The sequence below is a fragment of the Canis aureus genome, chromosome 20, assembly GCF_053574225.1.
Source record: "Canis aureus isolate CA01 chromosome 20, VMU_Caureus_v.1.0, whole genome shotgun sequence".
NCBI lineage: Eukaryota > Metazoa > Chordata > Mammalia > Carnivora > Canidae > Canis > Canis aureus.
Window position 1 is genome coordinate 56590867 of NC_135630.1, and position 13161 is coordinate 56604027.

The following is a 13161-nucleotide window of genomic DNA, read 5'->3' on the forward strand; positions in this document are numbered from 1 at the left end:
ATAATCTATCAGTATATAATTATAATCATAGGTTTAATGGTTTCTTCTCTCTCTTTCTCTCTCTCTGCTCTTGTTTACCCAGATGCCTTTATCTTACTTGAATCTTATTTGGGTCTCCTCTGCTTGAAAGCCTTCACATGCACCTTTTACAGTATCACAATGTCATTCTACCTAGGAGACAGCATCTTCTTTCCACTCCAGAAGTATAAGACCTAAGTGGAGACTTTATAAATTTATCCTGTCTGGTAGCTGCTCTCTTGCTGTATAGGGTACTCGATATATTGTTGAGCTATGTGTCCCAAAGGCACAAGATTAATATTATAGAGGAATTGTTTATCAGTCATTTTCATGGTTATTATAACATAAAATTTAATTTTAACCAGCATCTAACACAGTGCCTAGCACCTAAAATATCCACATAATATTTGTTGAGTGAATAGACAGAAAAGAGGACAGAAGTTATTAGGAGGGTTGAAAAATTAGCTTGTTTTTCTGTATCCCAACCTGCAATTGTTTAGGGATTTTTCTCTAAGGAACATACTGGGCAGAGGTAGGCATGCTTATAGTAGCCAACTAATAAGAGAAAATAGGAAAATATTAGAAAATATTTAAGGAATCACAAAGCAATCCAGGTCCTTTTACAGTAAGGGCAAATAGCACCACATGCGTTGACAGCTGAAGACATCACTATAATTATAGCACATTTACTGAATTTGTTAACCGGAAGAGATCCCAATTTTCATAAGAATAAGCCTGCATTATCATGAAAAGTTAAGTTTTTCGAAGTTCATTCTGTTAAGAATATAGGAAAATATATTATTTGTATGTAGAAAAATGTCCTTAAATATTTTAAATATTGAGAAAGTGGTATGTTTTAATTATCTAGAAAAATCTCCTTCACTTAAAGCTTCTGATTCCTTGATGGTTCCAGATGAATGAGATATTATTGTATCTTTTCAGCATGTGCCCGTGCGTGCGTTGCTCTTTGGGATACTATTTACTAATGACTACGTGTGTTCATTGCTCTTTGGGTTCTATTTATTAATGACTACTTTGCACATTGTCATCTTAAAGTTAAATGTGTTTGATAATAACTTTACATTATTTTAGATAAAAGGACTTTGGAGTTAGACTTGAGCTAAGACTCTGCCCAGGTGATCTCTCCATCTTTGTTTCCTCACTTAGTAAAGTGGGAATAATTATGCTTGCTCATATATCTGTTACGGGGATTAAATGAGATATTCCACAGGACAATGCCTGGTACGTTGAAAGTACTCAATAAATAGTCAAAACTATTATTAGAGGATTATGAAAAGAGAATTTTTATGTGCATTATGGTGATTTTTTAGAATCTGCTCTTTCAGGTTTTATTTTTCTAGAGACTATGTCTACTTAGTCTGCTGTTCAAAGTCTACTGTTTAAAAACTGGAATGGAAATAAAAAATACATAGACAATGTATAAATTATCCTCTGTTGCTCTACCTCTTATTGTAAACAAAAGTTCTCCAGGCTTTCAATAGGAATGGATCTTCAGTGAAATATATCCATATGGCAATTCTAAAATGTAAAAATGAACTGCTTTTTTAATATTGAATAAGCATAAAAATCAAATTATGTTGCTTAAAAAGGAATACTCATATATCTTTTCCCATCTTGCATAACACAAAAATAGCTAACTGCTTTTGCTCATAAAAATCATATTTGGAGGATGACTAAGCATGAGACAGTTCCCAAACAAATCTTTGAGAAAGTTATGCAGGAGTGAAAGTGAGATTTCAGCTCTAATCAGTCTCTTCATCTAGGTTAGTTCAGTGAGGGTGGACTGGTAAATTTTTTAAATCTTCAGTTAGTCATACATCATTTTTCAAGATATTTTGGATTTCACTGTAATATTAAAATCTAATATGATTTCCTGTTAACCAGAACTTGGTTTTATAGGTTATAGATACTATGAACTTTTTTTAACAGGGACATACACATATTTACATAAAAATATTTGTTCATTTACATAAAATGCATGAAGCAGTGAAACCTTATCCAAAGGAAGACTTAGTAATGTAACATATCTTATGTATTTATATACTGTCTTTGCTACCTGAAAAGAATTGGGTGGTCCATGCTTAACATAGTTTTAATTGGAAAGTGTGGAAGCACTATACCAGAATGGTTCTTTAAAAAAAAAAACCAAAAAACAAAAAAAAAAAGAATATCTCAAAATACATGGTTTGGAGGGATTATTCAGTCATTTATAAAGGAAACCAAAAAGTTTACTTCTGCATTTTCTGAGCTCCAATAGTAGTTTAATTTCTGTTTCTTCATCTCTTAAGGGAGCATATCATATTTCTAGAATATCTTTGTATCGTATACATTTTTCTTGGGGTAATTAAATGTCACTTAGGGTACAGTATATTTTCTTTTTTCAAGAGATTTGGTATTGCTATTTACCTTATAAACCTCATGATTTACAAATTATGCCATTCCAAATAAGTTATTCTCAGAATATTGAGGTATGAATTTGCCCTTGTTTACTCTCAAATTTTTATCTCCATTAGGATAAGTTTCCCTTGTATGACATTTCTGCCTTCGTTTTGTTTTCTTTTCTGTTTTTCTTGTCATTCTGGTTGTCAAATATAGAAAATAGCATGTTTAAATAAAACCATACTGTTTTCAGGGGGAGGGAAAAGCAAGTTAAACATGCTATTTTTAGCTTATTTTGAAAGAAAATAATTGACCCCAAATTCACATTACACTAAGGAAAATTTATTTGCAGAGCAATGGTAATGAAGGTAGGTATCCAAATTGCTGTGAATATCATAAAGAAAATATCCCTCTGGAATAGTGTGGAATATTAAAAAAAAAAAGTTTTTCTGCTACTTGTCCAGGCATCATCAATCTTTGTACTGATTTTGATTTTATTAGAACTTACCATGCCTACCTCTTATTTTATCTTAATTTTACTTAGATAAATAAGTAGATATAGAGATACACTTACATATTTACATTTATATTTTGACATTCTTAACACTAGAAAGAAAGATATTTAGTAATTTCTTTTAATGTGTTTTTTGGTGTGCCTGAATGGCTTAATTAGTTAAGCATCTACCTTTAGCTCAGATCATGATCCCAGGGTCCTGGGATGGGGCCCCACATAGAGCTCCCTGTGCAGCTCCCTGCTTCTCTATCTGTTCCCCGCTCCCCGCTCCTGCTCTCTCTAGAGATCTGTCTCTCTCTAAAATAAAGAAATAAAATCTTTTTTAAAAGTTGTGGTTTTTGGTAAAATGTCATATAGCTGGGTTTTGCTTTTTACCCAGTCTGAAACTCTGTTTAAGAGGGATCCTCTTATCACTATGTAGAGTGACAACTTACATACTTCGTTATATTCCTTTCATACTACTTTGTGTTCATTATTTATTTTGTGGTTTGCTTTTTTCCCTTTATTTTTACTAATTTGTTAAAATTATTAATTTCATTTTCAGTGCATCATTAGTTTTCTTTGTGCTTTGTTAATCTGGAAATAATGTGCTTTTTTCTTCTGATATTTCTGATACTCTTTACATAACACATATTTCTCCACAATTACGTAATATTATATAAAGACCAAAGCCAGACAAACTCTCTACCAATCCACTCCATTCCCTACTCTTAGATGAATGCTTTAGAATGTCTTAATTCCCCATTCCATTCCCCTTGGCCTTTAGGGTGCTTTTATTCTCCCTAACCCCTTCCAACTTTTGATTTTGCTGACAGAGTTCAATACATTTGGTTCCAGATTTATTAGATTTTTCCCTTGCCATATGTCTCTTCTATTTTAAGAATCCTTACTTGGCAGTTGTATTATCAATTCCCAGTCAGACAATCATTATCCATTTAGTTTTAACACATATTTTGCAAGGCTTATTACACTATTTTCTATTCATCATCTTCCATCTTGAGATTTCTATTCCGGTTCTTATGTTATTTGGTTCAGGTGCTTTTCTTGAGAATTTTCATCAGATGAGATGGAGGAGTGGTATCATAGCTCATCTTTATATACCCAGAATTCTTTCCTTTAGCCTGCAAGGTGAATGATAACTTTTGAGTGGACATAGAATTATTTGTTGGCAGTCTTTTCTCTCTGTCCTCAGTATTGCAGTATCTTCCAGCTTCAAGTATTACAGGTAGAAAGATGTCAGTATGATTCTTTTCTTTGCTGAGTAACTTGTTCTTTCTGAAAGTTTGCAATGTTTTCTTTTAATCATTATAATAAATGAATTTTACCAAAATATATCTAGTTGTATGCCTTACTCTGATTAATCTACCTAGAACATAGCCCTTTCATTTGCAAACACAATTCTTTTTCAAACCAGGGAATCCGGGGAATTTTGTGTCATTTCTATGTTCCTAACCTTCCTCTGTTTTTTTTTTTTTTTTTTTTTTTTCCCATTTTCTCTTATGATTATTACCTTCTTTACAGGAAATTTCTCTCGGAGTTATTTTCCAAATCTTTTCCCTGAAGATTTCTCTCTCTTTCTGTATTTGCTCTATATTTTGAGATGTTTCATCTGGTTCTATGTAGTTTAACCATAAGCATCTTTGCCACAGCATTCTTGCCATAAAAGGTAGAAAAATAATTGGTTGACAGTTTAGTTTGACAGTTTGTTAGTTTCATCAACTGGTTGACAGGTTGGGTTTTTTTTCTCCATTGATAAAGTACTTCCATTTTTATATTGTATAAATCTAAGTCCTCATACTGGTGTATACAGTGGTGCAGAGTTTTGAACCCACTTTGCCCATGAAACTTTGAAACACCTACCAACTGACATAACAATATGCCAACAACAAACAGTTCAAAAGGTTTTCATGATGTAATAAAAAGCTCACTTACAAATATGCATCCTTGTATTTGGAAACTGATACCTCTGTGAATGAAAGAAGAAGTTTTAGTGGAAAAAAAAAAGCATTTTTTTTTTTCTTAGCTGGTCAATCAACCAGCTAAGAAATGCAAAATGAAGATAAAAACATAAATAATACTATGAACAACAGAATTTGAAGACAAAACTAAGATAAAATCCACAAAATAAAAGCAATTATTTATGCAGTATTGCTATGAATCTATACATTTTGACTGTTTTCAAATATTTTGTATTTCACAACAAAGCCTTTTTGTTATTCATCTTTTATATTTTATTATGTCCATGAATGTCCCTCTTATGTTTTTCATGATTTTATCTTTTATGGCGAAACTGCCTTACAACCAATTTTTATGCAGCAAAAATGGCTATGACAAAGATGCTGATGGTGAGGGTACCAGACACAATTTCTTCCACTTGGTTTATAAGCCAGTAATTCTGGGTTCAACAGGGACAAACCTTTTTCCAATTGTTCTACTTTTAAATTTAAAAATCAGATTTCTGGGGCACCTAGGTGGCTCAGTCAGTTAAGTGTCAGATTCTTGATTTCAGTTCACGTCATGATCTCAGGGTCATGGAATGGAGCCCAACATTGAGCTCTGCACTGAGTGTGGATCTTAGCTTGAGATTCTCTCTCCCTCTCTTCCCATCACCCCCACTTATGTCTATGTTCACTGTTAAGAAAATAATAATCCTGTGACTTTGAACTAGGTGAAGTAGTAGGAATGCAAAAGAGAATTTCAATATTTGAGATACAGATGTTGCTTGTATATATCCTGACATTTGAATGGATATGAAGGGCAAGGAAGAGAGAGTACCTAATTCAAATCCTCAAATTTTTTTTTGTCTGCTGAACTCCACAAGATAAGCCCTTTTCAGAAAAATTGCTAAAACATTCATTTTGAAATTTCAAAAGAAGTTTACCTTGGAGGAATTACTGAACAATTTACTTGACTTTCAGGTTGAGGCAACAGTTCAAATGCACCTCTTGCTTCTTGGAATGTGAGATTTCTCAGAGAATACAGTTTCTAGTGTTGTTTTGTTTCTAAAAGCTAAATTAATACTTTATAATGTCATTAATACAGTATTTGAAAAATACTTCTTTTTTTTTTAATTTTTATTTATTTATGATAGTCACGCAGAGAGAGAGAGACAGAGAGGCAGAGACACAGGCAGAGAGAGAAGCAGGCTCCATGCACCGGGAGCCCGACGTGGGATTCGATCCCGGGTCTCCAGGATTGCGCCCTGGGCCAAAGGCAGGCGCCAAACCGCTGCGCCACCCAGGGATCCCCAGTATTTGAAAAATACTTCTATATGTTTTAGAGAAACTTTTATTTTTGAGTTATAATTTTTAGCAAATTATATAATCATATATTATTATAATATATATTATAATCATATGGATTACCTATAATTTATAAAATTAGAGACTGAGTTTGGGGACTGATTGGTACAGGGGAAATGGTTGATTTCCTGAGCATATTGTCCCCAAATGTTTTCTTTAAACTTTTTTTAAGGATTTTATTTATTTATTGTAAAGTGAGACAGAGAGAGGGGGTGGGGGAAGCGTGGGTACAGAGGGCAGCAGAGGGAGAGGGACAGATTCTGCTGAGCACAGAGCCCAATACAGGGCTCCATCCCAGAATACTAAGATCATGATCTGAGCCGAAACCAAGAAACTGACAGTTAACCAACTGAGCCAACCAGGAGCCCAAACTTTAAACTTTTTTTTTTTAAGGCAACATACAGATGTGATTGTTAAATCTCCGATGTGAGAAAATTAGAAAAAGTTAGTGTGACATTTAGGCCTTGGTATATGCAGAGAAAATAACCATAGATAGTGTCTTTTTTAGGTCCACCCACTCTCCCAAGAAAACCTGAAGTGCAGATCCAGTCATTATTATGCCCTTCCCTGCAATCCTCAGTAGACTCTCTTGACCCCTCTGTTCCCAGTCTCTTGATATGTTCATTGGGCATGTGGGATTTATTCACCTCTGAACTTTGGTTCCTGCTCTTCCCTGGCTTGCTGGGCCCTAACATACCCTGTTTTCTTGCCAGCCTTTAAGATCAAGTTCCTATTGCATGGCAACAGCAGAGTGAATAATTAGAACTTAAACATCATAATTGTAAAACTAAGTCCATCATTCAAGTTATCAATTAGTAAATAATAATGTTGCTGTGAAAATAATTATGTTGAAGTAACGTAACTTTCAGTGATAAGAGAGGCCCTGAGAGAGATTACCTAGTCTAATACTTTTATAGTTGAAGAAGCTGAGGCCCAAAGGGGCTAAGTGATTTGCTCATGTTCAAAATACTAGTAATGAACTAGAACCAGATTCCTTTATTCCTATTTCAGTGCTCTTTTACCACATCATATTGGACTTGTGATTTAAGTATCATCCCAAATGCATTTCATTTCTCCATGAATAATAAGAATAAATTTTAATTTAAATTTTAGAAAAACAATGTATATTTCTTATATAACTAAATCAAAAGCACTCAACACCACTAATAAATTTTGGTATTGACCAAATTCTGTAAGTATGTTTTTGTTAGACAAAAGCAGGTACGAGACTGTTGCATTGTGCATAACTTTAAAGAGATGATTACTTTTTTAAAAGTTTATTTACATTTTTGCATGTCATATAAAGATGGTTAACGAGTCACAGTTCTCCAACTTAGATAATCTCCTGAAGGAATGATCCAAATGATGTTCCCTATTCTACAAAATAATATTTTGGAATGATAGCTCAAAATCCTTTCTAGTTCTGTATTTATCTGAGCCAGAGTTATCTAAAACTTGAATTTTACATTGCTGTGTCATCCTTTTTTCCTAATGTATTTAGAAGTACATGTCTAACATATGAAAATCTGTGAAGATGTCTTAAATGATTTGAACTTCATCTTAGCTAAAGCATTTTAATTTGACAGATTTAGATTATATTCAGAATTAATTAGAAAATAAGTTTTATAATGTCAGAATAGATGAATATATTTATGAAATATCTTTGAGATTGATATAGGTTTTAGAAAGCCTGCTCAAAGTTGAATTTCAACCTGTATAGTAAAACAGAGTAAAGAAATAGTACTTTACTGTTGAATAGCACTTTAATATCCCCAGAGCAAAAGATTTTCGGTTCCTGACATTTGGAGATTCTCCTACAAATAGGACACTTTATCTTATTAACCTGATTAACTCTCAGTGAAAGGCACCCATTGACAGGTCCTGCCCATACACTTCCTTTTGGTGCTTCTTTCTTAATATGAATGAATGTCCAACAATTCACTCCAACAACTGTCCAGTAATTTCAGGAAAGCTTCCAACGTGAAAGACATGATAAACCTAATCAAACAGTGTAATGTGATCCAGAGGAAACTGACAATGAGTAGCTAAAAGATTAAAATATAAGCAAAAAGAAACATAAATAAGTTGGAGACAACTATATTTTCAAAGAATCAGTGAAAATATTAAGTTCTACCTCTCCCTTGCTCTCTGCTCATACCTGCTCTCACTTTCTCTCTCAAATAAATAAATTAAATCTAAAAAAAAAAGAGCCCACTGTATATCCAGCACAATAAATGAAAAATACCCACACCAAAGAAAAAGCACAAAATTGGACCATATCAAGGATAAAGAAAAGGTTGTAAAAACTTCCCAAATGCAAGAAATGGGGATAGTTCACACCCAAAGGAGTAGAATGGCATTGGACTTCTCCACAACTACACGGTGAAACAGGTTCTTCAAAATTGTAAAGTAAATAATTTTACTAGTTAATTTTATACTCAGCCAAATTAAGTGTGATAGTAGAAAAGAAAGAGTAGTCCCTTCTTTCCCTAAAAAAATACTTGGATTCTATGATTAACTTTTTTTTCTGTTGTATCTGGAAAGTTTCCAGATAAGATATTCTTTCTGCTTTTTTCCTTTCTCTCCTCCTTCCTTTCTCTCCTCCTTCCTTTCTCTCCTCCCTTTCTCTCTCTTTCTCCCATCCTCACTCACTCACCCACTCTCTGTGGGATTCCCATTTTGCATTGTTGGATGCATGTATTGTATTGTTGGATGGTTTCCCTCAGGTGTCTGTTAATTTCCCTTTATTCCTTTTGCTGTTTCCTTCTTATACTGGATAGTCTCAGTTGAGCTATACATTCAGTTCATTGTCTTCAAGTTAACTGATTCTTTCTTCTGCAAGTTTAATATGCTATTCAGACTAGTGAAGTTTTTCATTTCAGTTACACTTTCCAACATCGGAATCCACATTCAGTGCGGAGTCTCCTTGAGATGCTCTCCCTTCCTCTACCTCTGCCCCTCCCCCAAATTGTGTGCTCTTTCTCTCTAAATCAATCAATCAATAAAATCTTAAAAAATAAAAACGAATTTCTTTTTTATTTAAAAATAATAAGTGTGCCTGGCTGGCTCAATCAGCATATGACTCTTGACCTCAGGGTTGTGAGTTTGAGCCCCACATTGGGTGTCGATAAAATGTTTTTTAAAACTACGGGCAGCCTGGGTGGCTCAAGGATTAGCACCTCCTTCAGCCCAGGGCATGATCCTGGAGTCCTGGGATTGAGTCCCACATCAGGCTCCCTGCGTGGAGCCTGCTTCTCCCTCTGCTTCTGTCTCTCTGCTGCTCTCTCTCTCTCTCATGAATAAATAAAATCTTTAAAAATAAATTAATTAAAAATTATTAATTTTTTTATTCTCTCATGAATAAATAAAATCTTTAAAAATAAATTAATTAATTAAAGATTAATAATTTATATCTCTTTATTGTTATCCTCTATGTGGGGAGACATCATTTGTATACTTTCCTTTAATTCTTAGACATGATTTCTTTTAGTTCTTTGAACTAATTTATTATAGGTGATTTAAAATTCTTGTAAGTCCAACTTTTGGACTTCCTCAAGAACAGTTTCTGTTAACTGCTAATTTTCCTGTTTATGGGCTATACTTTTCTGTTTGATTATATCTCCTTTTTGTTGTTGTTGTTGTTGTTGTTGTTGTTGTTGAAACTGGACATTTAAAATAATTTGTCAACTCTGGAAACCAGATGCCCTCCTCCCCAGGGTTTGTTATTGTTGCTCTTTGTTTTTTCTATTTGGGTTTTTGATGTTGTTGCTATTTGTTTTTTAAGTAATTTTTCTGTAAAGTGTATTTTTTGTTGTGTGGCCACTAACATCTCTGTTCTGTTGCCTTAGTAGTTAGCAAATGATTGATGGGAGATTGAACAAATAAATCTCTTAACCTTTGTTGAGGGGGTCTGCATATTTGTTGCAGGCATAACCTTAGTATTCCACTAAGGTTAGCTTTTACTTTCTGCTTGCACAAAGTCTCAAAGTCAGCCAGAGGTGAGAGCTTATTAGAACCTTCTCAAGTCCTTCATGGTCATGGGCCAGATCTTTGCATGTGCATGACTCACTAGAGTCCAAGAATATGTTGGAGTTTTTCATAGCTCCATGTAAACATCTTAATTCTTAAATTTTCCCTTTAATTTTTATTTGATCGATCAGCCTCTTGTTAGCCCCAGGTGTTAAAGCCACCTCCAACATCTTCAGTGTTAAACAGTTGCTACTGATTTTCTTCAACAAGTGCTTAGAAGTTAAGACTGCTTAGAGGCAACTCTGAGTCATGAAATAAAATGCCTTAAAAGTGGAACCATTTAGTGAGATGCCAGATAAGGCAAATAGATAGTGACAGTTTTCTGGGTATGGACATTTCTGGGAATTCTAAACCTTCTCTAATTCCTTATGTGTTGATAGGCTGCTAGTTTATCTAGCTACCAGAGTTGTGAGGCTCTTGGTTTTCAAGGCTACTCCTTAAGAGCAAAATGAGATAATTAACTGAAGTTAATTTGGAGAGCTTTGAAGATGACTTTGACAGTTTTGCCAATGTTATCATTGCCTTTACTCCACTATTCCCAATACTGAGCTATACTTGTTAATAGACAAATACCATATGATTTCACTTATATGTAGAATAAAAACAAAACAGATAAACAAAAAAGCAGAATCAGACCTATAAACACAGAGAACAAACTGATGGTTGCCAGAAGGAAGGGGTGGGGGGGAGATGAGTGAAGGGACATGGGAAATATAGGCTTCCAGTTATGGAATGAATAAATCATGGAAATAAAAGGTACTGTGTAGAAAATATAATCAATGACATGTAATAGCAACGTATGGGGACAGATGGTAGCTACACTTGTGGTGAGGATGGTATAATATATAGGGTTGTTGAATTACTGTGCTGTATACCTGAAACTAATGTAATGTGTATCAACTCTATCCAAATAAAAAAATTAAAAAGTAATTCAAATAGTAGAAATAGAACAAAACAGTGTTGTAAAATAAGGTTTCTACCCTGAACACCTCAATCCTGGGTCCACCCAGAATATTAACTTGTGTTAACAATAACTCCGTATCATTCATAAATATATGCCTAGAGAAACATGAATGTGTATAGATAAAAGATCTATATTTCCTTATATACATATGGAAATATTGCGTACACTCTATTATTCATCATTTTTTTCACTTGGTAGTTTACCTTAGGTATTGATACATGAAGCTGTCTCAATTTGTTATTGTAGTTGTTTGGATGGATAGTCCATTATTTACATATTTTCTAGTAACAAATATTTGAGTTGGTCTACTATTTTGTTATTTCAAACAGTGATGGAATAAACATTATTGCATTTGCATCATTTTGGCCATGTGTTCTTGTATTACTAGGGAGTAAGTTCTTACCCATAAAATGTAAGGTGTGTTTGTTTTTAGATTTTGATGGATGTTTAGAAAACTGCCTCTCCCGTGACATTTCATCAGTTTATCCTTCTGTTTGTGGTAAAGGAGAATGTTGTTTCTCCTCATTCTTGCCACATTGCATTATGAAGAGTATTTTGCCAATTTCAAAGATGAAAAATTCCTCATTGTTTTAATTTTCTTCTCATATAATACCCTTTCGTATATTTGTAAGCCTTCCTTCACTCACCACACACATCACACCTACCAGCACCTCTTTTCATATCCTTCTCTCATTTTTTTTTTTTATTGAGTTTTGATTTGTAGTAGATCTTTGCAAGTTAAGGTAGTTGGACTTTTGGTCTGTTTTATGTATTACAAATATTCTTTTCTCTGATTATTTGTCATTTGGCATAGTTTACAGTATTTTTTTCTTTGCTAATTTTCTGTAAGTCAGGTTTTTCAGTCTTCTTCCTGTCTTTATGTCCAGCATAGAAGGGTATTGCTTCTTCTCAGTTTATAAAAATTCATCTCTTATTTCTTCCACGAACTTACTGCTCCATTTACTTATTTATTTGGCTTGTTTATTGTTTGTGAGTGCTAACCAATTGTCTCTGCATCATTCCCCTCTGATTTAAAATGCCACTCTTAAAAATAAAATAATAATAAAAAATAAAATAAAATGCCACTCTTGTTAGGTACTGAATTCCTTTATATAGAGAGAATATTTCTGGACTCTTTATTCTTTTCCATTGATTTCTTTGCCAGTTTGTCCCTTCTCTGGTGCCAAATTTTAATGTGTATTTTTCCATATGACCTTTAAAATCAGCTTGTCTAGTTCTACTTCTCTCTTAAGGAAAAATTTCTGTTGTCACTTTTGTTGAGATTACATTAATATAGTAATCTCAGCTTTTTGCATGTATCAATCAGAATCATGTGAAAAGCTTGTTAAAACATGGTTTGCTGGACCTCACCTTCAGAGTTTCTGATTCACTGAGTCTGAGTTGGAGCCTTGGAATTTGCATATCTAAAAAATTCAAAGGGAAATATTGATGCTGCTGGTTTGGGGCACCCTACTTTTGCAAAGTAAATACATATTAATATTGAGATAGTTGTCACCCTTCCAGTATTCATTCTAACAGCAAGGAATGTTATTCCATTTATGTCCTACTTTCTTAGTAGAGTTTCAGTGTTTTCTTTATAGTGATACTACTAATGTTTTAAATTTATTCCTATGTACTTTGTCCTTTTGTTGCATTGTAATAAAGGTTAGTTTGTAATTATTTGATATCAGAGACACCTCCCCCTTATTTGGCAATTTTTGAATTATCATTTTAAATATTAATGGTTAGCAAGTCTTCCTTGTTCAACTTCTTGCAGTGGAAGTGGAATAAAATTATGTTGCCCTCAAAGAAATTGGAAGAAATACTGGGGAAAGAGAGGAAGGTGAGCTTTGATAAGCAGATGTTACTAAAACTTTTTCCACTCATGGCTTAAAAATGTTTCCTTCATGTTATCTTCCTGCTGGAAAAATTAG

At 33.7% G+C, this 13161-nt stretch overlaps 1 protein-coding gene across 22 annotated transcripts in view; it reads left to right on the forward strand.

Moving 5' to 3' along the window:
- Positions 1 to 13161, forward strand: part of MBD5 (methyl-CpG binding domain protein 5) — a 435430-nt gene that overhangs the window by 114853 nt on the left and 307416 nt on the right. The gene's annotated exons all lie outside the window — the stretch shown is intronic.